The following is a 12,521-nucleotide window of genomic DNA, read 5'->3' as shown; positions in this document are numbered from 1 at the left end:
GCCTCTATCTATCCCCTCTCCCCCTTTCTCACTACCTAACCCCCCTCTGCCCCTTCTCACTGCAGCCCCTTCCCTCACCCTATTTACCTTGTTGCCAGAGCAAGCAGCAACTGCGACCGTGCCTGTGGCAGGGCAGGATTGACTTAGGGGCTGATGGAGCTGCAGCTCCAGGCTCCTACCTTAAAATAGGCCCAGTCAGGACCGGACTGACTGGGCCTATATGGCCGCATTATGGCAGAGCCCCTTAAGCCCGCCGCAACTGCAACCGGGTCCGCCACTCTAAGGCAGAGCCGGCCTTAGGTTTTCTGGCGCCCTGTGCGGACTACTCCTCTGGTGCCCCCCCATCCCAAAAAAAGAAAGGAATAAAAACTTGTAACAAAACTCCCCTTTCTCACTATCTATCCCCCTGTATCACTATCTACCACCTCTGCCTCTTCTCACTGTTATCATTATATACTGAGGCAGACATTGACGGTGGTACAGCATAATACTTATCACTATATACTGAGGCAGAAATTGACGGTGGTACAGCATAACATCTACCACTATATACTGAGGCAGACAATGACGGTGGTACAGCATAACACCTATCACTATATACTGAGGCACACATTGACAGTGGTACAGCGTAATCACTATCACTATACATTGAGCCAGACATTGACAATAGTGCAGCATAACCCCAATCACTATATACTACGCCAAACATTGTTGTGGTGTAGGCCTACCACTTCATTGTCTGGCTTAGTAGTAGGGATGCACCGAAACGAATTCTGGACTGAAACCGAAAATGCAGCATTTACCTGTCCGAAACCGAATATGACCTCCCCACACCATAAAAAAAACCCTTTTATTTAAAGTAAGTAACACACCAAAATAGGACAAAACAATTAAAAAACAATATTATATGTATATATATATATGATTGTTAACAGCAATCACATTCCTATCATGCCCAGGCATACCCAGATTCCAGGATGTACTCGCAGACTTGGCATGATAGGAGTATGATTGCCCTATCTACCCCTTCTCACTCCCTTCTGCCCCATCTACCCCTTCTCACTCCCTTCTCCCCTATCTACCCCCTTTCCCCCGTCTCACGCCCTTCTCCCTATCTACCCCCTCCTAACTATCTACCCTCTCCCTCTTTGAAGTTCACTTACCTTTCAGGAGTCCTGCGGTGAGGGTGCAAGGCCTCTGCCTCCCAGCTCTGCCACTGTATGGAACAGTATAGAGTGATGGGAGTTATGATGTACTTTTAGAGCATAATTAGATCATGAAAAAGACATTGGAAATGGTACAGCATAACACCCATCACTCTCACACACTTACCAATCCACACCTATATACCAATCCACACCTATATACCAATCCACACGTATACACCAATCCACACGTATACACCAATCCACACGTATACACCAATCCACACGTATACACCAATCCACACGTATACACCAATCCACACGTATACACCAATCCACACATATACACCAATCCACACATATATACCAATCCACACATACACCAATCCACACATATATACCAATCCACACATACACCAATCCACACATACACCAATCCACACATATATACCAATCCACACATATATACCAATCCACACATATATACCAATCCACACATATATACTAATCCACTCTCACTGAATATTTTCCTACCTTTCCTCTCTTCTCCTTACAGCTCCTTTTCCTCCTCTTCGTTCTTCTTCTTCAGTTCTTCTGTCTTCTCTGTCTTCTTCCGGTTCAGAGGGCACGGAAAGCGGTGGGCGCGGCTTCAGTGTTGTGCGCCGGGATCTAACAACAAACCCCGGCGCACAGCAGCTGTTGCCGCGCGGATCACAAGGGAGCGGTATCGGAGGTCTTTAGCAGACCTCCGGCTCCCTTGAGTGATTTTAAGCCGGGTTGAACCCGGCTTAAAATCACTCAAGGGAACCGGAGGTCTGTTAAAGACCTCCGATACCGCTCCCTTGCGAGCCTGCTCCTCCAGCGGCGGACATTACTGTCCGTCTCTGGAGGGGTGCCGGGTGCCGCAAGTTGGCACCCGCTGATGAGCGGCACCCGGTGCGGACCGCCCCCTAGAGTGTGACGCCCTGTGCGGTCGCACACCCCAAAGGCCGGTCCTGCTCTAAGGGGCCGGGAAGCCCCCACCAGGGCTGGCCTTAGGGGTTTGCGGCCGCACAGGGTTTAAATTAAAACATCGGGGTTTTTTTTCAACTTTATTTAACATCCTCCATGTTAAATAAAGTTAAAAAAAACTTTATTTAACATGGAGGATGTTAAATAAAGTTAAAAAAACCCTGATGTTTTAATTTAAACCCTGTGCGGCCGCAGACCCGTAAGGCCGGCCTTGGTGGGGACTTCCCGGCCCCTTAGAGTGGCGGACCCGGTCGCAGTTGCGGCGGGCTTAAGGGGCAGGTGCCCCTTATGCCCTGCGTTAATGCGGCCGTAGGTAGGATAGGGGCCTGGAGCTGCAGCTCCATCAGCCCCTAAGTCAATGCGGCCCTGCCGTGGCCCGGCCCACCGGGCAAACGCCCGGTGTGCCCGATGGCCAGTCCGGGCCTGGTACTCACCCAGCCGCACTCTGCTTCTCCCAAATAGTGTAACTGCCGCTGGGGAGAAGGGCCAAATGTGCCTTCTCCCTGGAGTCCTCTCAGCCGCTGGGGAGAAAACAGAGAGGCTGGGGTCCCTTCCATATGGGGTTCTGGGCTGACTGCTCGGCACCTCTCGGGACTGCAGGTGGTGACCGTAGTCCAATCCACCTGCATGGTACAAATGCTTGTATGATCCTCGGCGAGGGGAGGAAAGCCACATGCATCCCGTCCTGTATACTCCATTTGCTGGGGAGAGATGTCGATCTGCCTCTCTCCCATTGCCAACACTTCTGCTGGGGATACAGGATCCATAAAAATCACTGCCTCTGGGCAACATTGGGGGGGTAAAGCCAATGGAGCTGGGGTCACAGAGGGGAGCGGGCAGAGGCCAGCGGCACTCTGCCCCGAGGGCAGCGCTTCAGCTGCATTTGTAAAATCCAGGGGCACCACCAACTCTGTGGCTGCCTGACTGGACCCTCCTTGGTTACTGCGGTCAGGCTTGGGAACAAGTAGAACGGGTGGGCAGAGGCCAGCAGTGCTCTGCCTCGAAGCCAGCAGTTCAGCTGGGGGATCTGGCTGGGACATGCAGGGGGGGTCTTGGTCAGTTTCTGGGCCATATTGCGGGGAATAGGGCAAAGTGTCTGGGGTGAGGGAAGGGAGTGGGCAGAGGCCAGTTGCGCTCTGCTCGGATGTTTGTGCTTCTGGTGGGGGCACAATACTCACAGGATCCACTGGGGCACACTGCTGAGCACGGTCAAAGAGTTCTCGGTAGGCCTGCTCCAGGAACCATTCTTGGTAAACCAAATAATCGAAATCAGCCCACAAGTCGGGCAGGTAACAGGGCACATCTGCGAGAATCCCTTCCCTGAACTCCCAGATCTCCTCGCACCGATATTTCGATGGGCTCCCAAAATCTCGGTCCTCTTGTAGGCTTTCCATTATCAATCCCGGGCTGCCAAAGTCATCGCCCTCTGGCACGTAGTCATCCTTCAGCTCTGGACACCACTGCACGGCCTGCCAATACAGGGCCCGGTATCCACAATCCACAGTCATTTCAAGTGGAAGCAACTTCTCCAACTCAGCCACCAAGTTCTCTTGAAGCTGCTCTCCCAGGTACTGCATTCGCCAATCTAGTTGTAGCACGTACCATTCCTTGGAGGATGGGAGGACTATTCCCCGGACACCCTGGTCCACTCTGAGAGCCTCCATCCAGGCATTTATGTAACTTGCGACTCTGCTGTGCACCAACACGTCCTGTAGTGCTGGAACCATCTTTGGCTTGCTGCTGGTATACCCACTGGTACTCCGCTGGGACGTTTGCAAGGAGGTTCCCGCCGCTGCCGCCAATGTAACGGGTTCACCAAGAGAGCTGTAGTAACTCCCAGAGATCACCCACATGTATCCTCCTGTTGTCCCCGGAATCACTTCCAGCACCAGTCAGCATGCGCACCTTGGAACCCTGCTATGTGTACCCAATAAGTAGACACAACTACCTTGAACTGAGTACAGCAGGAATGAACAGTTTATTGTTGTAAAACATAGACTGATATAGCCACAGAACTTCATTAACATAAATTAACATTGATAAACAGGTAGACAACCCAACCTTTAATCCCCTTTAGCTACTGAATATCCCCCTGGTAGCCATCCTGTTAATGATCTGAGTACCTTGGGCCCCTGTATGACAGGTAATTCTGTCACAGGGATTAATACATATTATTAGATATCACATTTTCTTAATTACTCTAGAATGTCGTGAAGAATCTCCCACTAAGACAAACGTAACTCACTTCCTTGCATACATGAAGAGTCCAAAGCTGACGAGAATCACAATCAAATAGACGTTTGTGGCCTCGTTCCATGCCTCGTGGACGGAATAATCGATGGTTTCATCATCTGCCATCACGCCGTATCCTCCCGCCATCTTCTGCAGAACAAGAAGAGAGCGAAAAGCATCAGTAAAGGTAAAATAGGCTATTGGTAGAGATCGGATTCTTTACGAAGTAAGGCGGTTTAAATCCCAGTCTGTCGATGTACGCTGCGCAGCCCGCCGGGTCCCGCAACACAAGGGTCTTGCTGTTAGCAAAACACTATCACTGTTTGATGTAGCGCCATCGTATTCCGCAGCGCTACACAATGGGCACAGAGCTCCCTCTGGTGGAGCCAGGCAGGAATGCACCATCAACCAATTCCCAGAGCTCCCTCTGCTGGAGGCAGGCGGGGATGCACCCTCACCCAGTTTTACGGTACCGTTTTAGTTTATGGGACGGTTCCCCCGCCAGACTCTCAATTTACATGCGTGAGATCAGAGATTATTCGGGACATTAAAAAGGAAAATATAGCACTGTGGGTGCAAGAAGCGGATATATATATTAATGGGATTGTTAGCAAAATAAAGCTAATATATATATTTTTTTTATATATATATATCCACTGAAATGCAGAAAGATAAAAAGAAGCTACTTCTAAAGTTGCGATGGAAACATTCACTAGGTCACAGGAGTAACTTCATGTATCCTTTACATATTAGGTTGAGATTAAAGTTAGGTAGGATACACTTTTAATGTAAATATCTTTTCAATGCATAATGCCACCTCCATACAGAAAATAAATTGTGACTCCCAAACACCCAAGATGAAATGTACACTCACTAGTAACGTATCCAGAGCATCAATTAATGTCAAAGAAAAACTGAAAGACAAAAACAGAACGGTAGAGAGAGAGAGAAAGCTTTTTTCACTGATTTTTATTTGGTAAAATTTATGTCATGCCGGTCACTACTTAAGTGAGTTATATTTTACTTTCTATCTTTCTGCTCCAATAACCCCTTATCTCCTATATCTGCCCCTGTCCAGTATGTAACTCTCTCTATTACAGCTCTCATAGCCTGCAATACCCATCTTCATATTCCCCACAATCAACTAAATTTATTCTGGGTGACTAACATTCCTTCTTCATTCCTATTTAATCTTTCTCTATTGTCTGGTACTCTCCTACAATATTCGGCAATTTACTACTTAATCATGTTTTTCTCGATGCAGTCTCATCACCTGCCCCACGTATCTTGTCCATCACAGGTAAGAGGTCGCAACTCATCATACGGGAAGGCATTCTCCAGGTAATTGTTGTAAGCGTGATAAAACATGGACTTCACTCGATCCCTGAGGATGACAAAGGAAAAAAGAAACATTAATCGCCGAATGTTTAACTACACTCGGGCAGAATAAAGGTATTTGGCGGTACTCAGAGGCGTATCTACTGAAAATAGCGCCTATGGCAAGCACTGAAATTGCGCCCCTGTCCAAATAAAAACCCATTTACTAGCCCCTGCTGCCTATATATATATATATATATATATATATATATATATATATATATATTAGTCCCTGCTGCCGATAGCGGGTATAGATCAACACGCAAACCCAGATCAATTGAAATTCACTTGTGATCTCAGCACTGAAGGTATATATCAAATAAACAGAATCAGACATACAAGTCCTGTATTTGCAGGTATACAATAATAATATATGAAACGTAGCATCGCAGGTATAGATCAACTGAATAAGACATATTAACCCTGTATTTGCAGGTACACATAAATAATGTATGGAAACATAGCATAGCAGATATGGATCTACAGCATAACACAAAAACCCAGCTTTGCAGGTAAAGATCAATTGGAATTCACATAAAAACACGGCATTAAAGGTATATTTAAAACCCCCTAAATTACAGGCATAGATCACAGGTTGCACACCGCAAAGCCAGCCCTGGCGTCCACACTGCCGACATAGAACCTGGCCAGCACCCAGATTACACACATAAGATTTGCCATCTTTGTCCCCAAATAGCCCACCACAAGTCAACTTTGTCCCCAAACAGTCCGGCCAGTGCCATCTTTGTCCCATATACACCCTGCCTGTGCCATCTCGGTCCCCAAGGCTCAAACCTCCTGCTAGTGCCATCTTTGCCCTTCCACAATTATACATCTATGATACACAAACACTTTTACAGTCACTCACTAATTCACACTTTAATTCAGAGAACTCATCCACACATTAACTCATGCTCTCCCTCATTCAGACAATTCATCCACACATTAACTCATGCTCTCCCTCATTCAGACAATACATTCACATATTAACTCATGCTCGCCCTCATTCAGACAACTCATCCACACATTAACTCATGCTCTCTCTCATTCACTCAATGCATCCACACATTAATGCACACTCTTTACTTATATCTACCCCCCTCCCTCATCACTTTTTAACCCACCCCCTCCCTCACCACTTTTTAACCCCCTCCCTCCCTCCCTTACCACTTTTTACCCCCCTCCCTCCCTCCCTTACCACTTTTTACCCCCCTCCCTCCCTCCCTTACCACTTTTTACCCCCCTCCCTCCCTCCCTTACCACTTTTTACCCCCCTCCCTCCCTCCCTTACCACTTTTTAACCCCCCTCCCTCCCTTACCACTTTTTAACCCCCTCCCTTACCACTTTTTAACCCGTAATATGACGTCATATTTCGTCGCCCAGCAGTGAAGCAGCGGGCACCAGCGAGAGGCTTTTAAACACTGATGCGGAGGAGATAGAGGGCCGCCTAGCAACCGCTCGGCGCCCCTCTATCTCCTCCGCATCAGTGTTTAAAAGCCGCTCGCTGGTGCCGGCATTTCATGCAGAGCGCCGCAATATGCCGGCATATTGCGGCGCTCTGCATGAAATGCCGGCACCGGGATGGGGGTAGAGGGCTCGTGGAGGAGAATGAGGGGCGCCGAGCGGTTGCTAGGCACCCCTCTCTCTCCTCCGCATCAAAAAAAAAATAAAAAAATGCCGGTGAGCGGCATTTAAAAGCCGCTCACCGGCGCCCCCCTTGGGATGGCGCCCATGGCACGTGCCATGGCTGCCATACCCTATATACGCCTCTGGTGGTACTACAGACACCCACATAGACGACTCCGGTAGGAGCCCCAACACCGGCCCATTTAAACATAAAGGAACGCGGTCACCGGCAGCGCCATCTCTACCTGTAATGCGCCGCGTCCTGCTCCCTAAACCGGCTCTCCTTGGCATTCTGTACCGGCGGCAGGGCGACCACGAACCCCAAACACACAGGGAGCAGGAGCGGGTTCATGTCCTGTCACTCATACCGGATTCCCTCACAGCATTCTGACACAACGTCGCTTCCTGCTTCCTGCTCAGCTGGCGAGAAAAGAGCATTGTGATTGGTCCACGCATTCTAGCGGCTGAATGCTCGCTCAGTATTGGTCAGAACTGATGACACGTCCTCCCAATTGCAAGGTGCATCCGCCATCTTTACTCCTGGCAGCGATTACGCTACTGTTTCGTGATCTGTCGCTTTTTCATTTATCTGTTTTGCGTACGGAACGGAATTCGTGTGGATTCTCATAACACTGTCTATATGTTTATTATCTGAAGCAAAACGATTGTTGAATAAAATAAATATTGTTTCCAATATATAATACTTTATCCATGCTCACTCACCCTTACACATAGACATTCATGCTCACATACACTGTTACAGAGACATTCATGCTCCCTCACCCTTACACATAGACATTCATGCTCACATACACTGTTACGGAGACATTCATGCTCACTCACCCTTACACATAGACATTCATGCTCAAAATATATTTTCTGTAAGATATAACAAAATATTTTTCTGTATGATTACGTGTGATGTAAAGTGGAATAGCCTCTGGGTTTAAGTCACTTAAATGCAAAAAAAAAAAACATGTCAGTGGTGACATTAAGTCACATAAAAATGATGTATTTCCAATCTTTAATCAATGTGCATTGCTATAGAATGCTTGATTCTTGTTTTTGAATCCACACAAGATATGAAATCTGAGATCGGTCTAAGCTTTTCCTTCAAGCATGCGAGCACGGTTTAATTGTTTTATTATTCAACATAAAATTTCCAGGTACTTAAAATCTAAATTTGTAAAATATAGCAAGGAAAAGGTATTTTTGCCAAATAGTAAAAGGAATTTTATTGGTGTAACAGTGCTATCCGCGTCAGGTTGGGTCTCTACTCTCCCTTGTTGAATTTGTCCTCATCAGTGTTCAAAAGCAGAGGAAATCTCCTCCCTGCGCAGATTCCAGATCTGATTTAGAGCACGGTGGTTGCCCATCAGACGGGACTGGGGTCTACTCGTGATCTTTTTTGTAGATACCAGTGAATGAAAACCACCAGCAGTCCCATAACCATTACAATGGCCGCACTCATTATCACTGCCACTAATGTTGTTTGAGGGATCCGGATGAATGAGGCGTTCTGTAAGTCTACACTTGGGGAGTCAGATCTTACGCATGAGTTGTCTTTTCCATTATATTCGTATAAAGGGGAACAGGAAGTGCAATTATTGGCAGACGACCCTTTACACGTAAAGCAGGATGGGTGGCAAGCGGCACAAGAACGAACAAGGTGAAAGCTGCTTGGCTCTGACACCTCCGCTCTCTGCGTAAACTTAAAGTATTTGGCAGGGCAGTAAGATAGACAGAGCTTTCCAAAGGTATAATATGGTGCCAAACATTCTATGCACGACCCATTTCTATCCCGCCTCAGACACTTTCTCATGACAGACTTCTTGATTTTCCTGGACATCATGTGTTCATCTGTCCCGTACAAAATCAACGTGACGTGACGTAGAAATCCGTGGTTGGTGTATCTTCCTCTGTTCCTAAATTCTAAGGTCCAAAGGCCCAATGGATTTTCATCCCAAGATTGTGTGGTCATGAAGGACCAATCTCTGTACCCATCAGTGCTGGTATCATGTGGTCTCTTGCCCATCAGCACAGAACGGGTGCCCATAGGACTGGTAAGATAGATTTCCAGGTCACCTCTGCGACTGTAGCTGAGGGACATTTTTGCTTGGACATGCTCAAGGGATGTTATGTGATTGGGGGACCCAGAACAGGCAGTGACATTGTAAGTCAAAATCAGATCTGAATGCACTTTTTTGGGGGTGCTCACAATTGTTATGAGGCACTTTCTTTGAGGCTGCGTTGTCTCCCATGTTTCGGCCAGCTCCACTACTCGTCCAGCATGCAAAAGTCCGTAGCCGAAAAAGTGGCTCACTTTTCTTCCCACTCCATTTATGACCCAATCGTCAGCCATTAGGTGGGCAGGACTGGACGCTCTTACCACGATATGTTGTATATCCCTCCATGTAAGAGCTGGGTTTGCCTCCAATGCCAAAGCAAGGATCCCGGCAGCAAGTGGAGTGGCGGCTGAAGTCCCGGTGTGTTTATCTGTACACGTGTGGCGTATATCAGTGGTGATAAAAGTCTCTTCCTCACCACCACCGCTGCTGTAAGTGCTTGTAAGTTTGCATGCACACGCCTCACTGTACCAAGGGACTGTTCCATGATTTGTGACACCCCCAACAGCAACAGTGTAGATACTGTTGGAGTAGCCGTTACTGTTGCAGTTGTCATTCCTGCCACCGTTTCCAGATGCCCAAACAAAGATAGATCCAAGGCCACGGCGGCCATTTAGTATTCCTTTGTAAAACGCCTCAGAAGACAACACTCCTGGTCCATCCAGTACCTTTCCATCATCAGTGGGACCCCAGCTGGCGCTATAAATGTCAATATGCTGTGGGTTAAAACTCAACGACTGAGCTTCAACAATGTCTGTGACTATCCCATCCAGCATTCGCACACCTCCTATTCTAGCGTTGTATGCTACTCCAGCGCCGCAGATATCATTATTGGCAACCGCAGCCACCTCGCCTGCACAGCGGGTCCCGTGGTTGTTCTCATTAGATGAGTTATATCGGGGCTGAGGGTCAGGATCGTCGTCATTAAAATCATAACTCGCTTCCGGATCATAGTTTAATGCGAGATCGGGGTGGTCCTTTTCAAGCCCATCATCCACAACGGTCACCACCACGCCTCGTCCGGTATATCCACGGTTCCAAGCAGTCTGGATGCCTAAGTCAAGATTTTTACCCAGGTACCACTGCAAACTGAAGAGGGGGTCTGTGGGAACCATATCAGGCTGTCTTTTCTCCCTTCTCCTCAGCGTCTGCTGCTCAAACCAGCTAACCTTGGGTTCTTTTTTCAGTTGAATATTTCTACCCCAGTGAGGGCTGAAGGATTTCCTTTGAATGCCACGATGAGATAGATGGTAGAAATCACTGCCAAGCACCACCTGCCCAAGGTTGATGAAACCGAATTTCTGTGCAATACGTTCTGCCTCTACAGAGCCATCAGGTATGTGCACAGCCCAGCTATTTGTGTAAATCTCCAAAGTAAAGATCACATGGATCAGAACAGTAACAACGAAAACCAGAGCTATGCTCCTCATCTTGTACTGTCAGCTTACAAAAGCATCTGTTGGCCTAACGGCCAGTGCTTTTATAACCTACACTATGTCACAGTAGAAGGGCGTGGCACATCTGTTACATCACAATAGCAGGGCGGGGCTCGGAACTCTCAGCGACAAGCCGGCTAGACAACGCTTACAGTTATGATGTCAATATATAATTCTGAAACAGTAGTGTGTGATTATATATATATATATATATATATATACACGGTATATACACACACACATATATATATATATCACACACAGACTACCATTCTAAAATGTGGGGTCACTTGGAAAATAAATGTCTAGCTGTAACAATTGCAAAAGGGGTTTTCTAATGATTGATTAGCCTTTTAAATTTAAACTTGGATTAAACACAACGTGCCGTTGGAACGCAGCTACAATCATTCAGTCATTTATAACATTAATGATGCCTGTGCTGTATTTCTGATGCATTTCATGTCATTTTAATAGACAACATTCGTTTTCTTACAAAAAGAGAGACAGATCTATGTGACCTCGTACTTTTGAATGGTAGAGTATATATATATAATTATAATTATATATATATATATATATATATATTGCCAAGAGAATGCCAAGTATAAACAAAACCCTTGGGGACTCTAATCAAGATAATCTAACAGAGTAATAAAGTGACATTTAAAGAAGCGACGTGATTAAGGGTTCAAAATGGTGTAAAAAAGGCACGAGAAGACAAGCAGTCGCAGGGTCGGCCCCTGTACTTACGCCACTGACCAAGATGGCTCCGGATATAAAAACATCAAATCCATGGCATGTAGCTGTATGTCCTGACTGAGTGGTGGCGGTTAACACAGTAAGGGAATATAGATATGAATGGGATCGGCATATTGTTATCCCGACTCCTGAGTGAAGATGCGAGTCTGCAGTCAAACTCTATTCCTATGTTTCTTTTTTTTTTTGATTCCCATTGCTATGTTTCATGTACAAAGTGAAATATGTTTTAATGATCCCTTTTTTTCCCAGTGTGATACCCACAGTGTTAGCAAATGCATACACACGTATATAACCCTGGGGGGACCTGTGGGATCAATAAGGATGTCCTCCATGATGAGAGAGGCACAACCAGGGTTCATGGAATTTTATTAAGGAGAAAAACTACACAAAATCCTGATCCGTTTCATACAGTTATTATACATCTATGCACAGACATGCAGTACATACATATATTCCATTTAATCTGTAATAATTGAAAACTGTTCAGATCTTTAGTCATAATATAAACAAAAGCCACATAATAGCTTGATTTATACTTTCTATGCCGACTATCCGTTTTAATGGGTTAACTACTTCCATGTCTGCTTATGGTGAACATTTCGCCCTCACAAACACGGCAGCTCCTTGAGATGAGGTACAGATGGCAGACCGCGGGAGGGCACTGGGTGTACAGAACGGCACTAGAAGCATGAAATAAATACGTTAAAAAAAAACCTCTGTATTTGTTGTTCGGTTTTGTATATAATCCAGTCCCTCGTTTGATTGCTGCTAAAACACCGACATGTTTAGTGCGGCTGGTAACAGGCAG

The 12,521-nt window shown here is 46.4% G+C and overlaps 1 pseudogene; it reads right to left on the bottom strand.

Annotated features, from left to right (window-relative positions):
- Positions 1 to 7,740: 7,740 nt before the first annotated feature.
- On the bottom strand, positions 7,741 to 10,948 carry LOC149281708 (proprotein convertase subtilisin/kexin type 4 pseudogene; annotated as a pseudogene).
- Between the last annotated feature and the right edge of the window lie 1,573 nt (positions 10,949 to 12,521).

Source organism: Sceloporus occidentalis, unplaced genomic scaffold, assembly GCF_023333645.1.
Source record: "Sceloporus occidentalis isolate IW3139 unplaced genomic scaffold, rSceOcc1.0.p SCAF_128, whole genome shotgun sequence".
NCBI classification, from domain to species: Eukaryota; Metazoa; Chordata; class Lepidosauria; order Squamata; family Phrynosomatidae; genus Sceloporus; species Sceloporus occidentalis.
The sequence above is the reverse complement of the archived record's forward strand: the minus strand, read 5'-3'. Positions and strand labels throughout refer to the sequence as shown.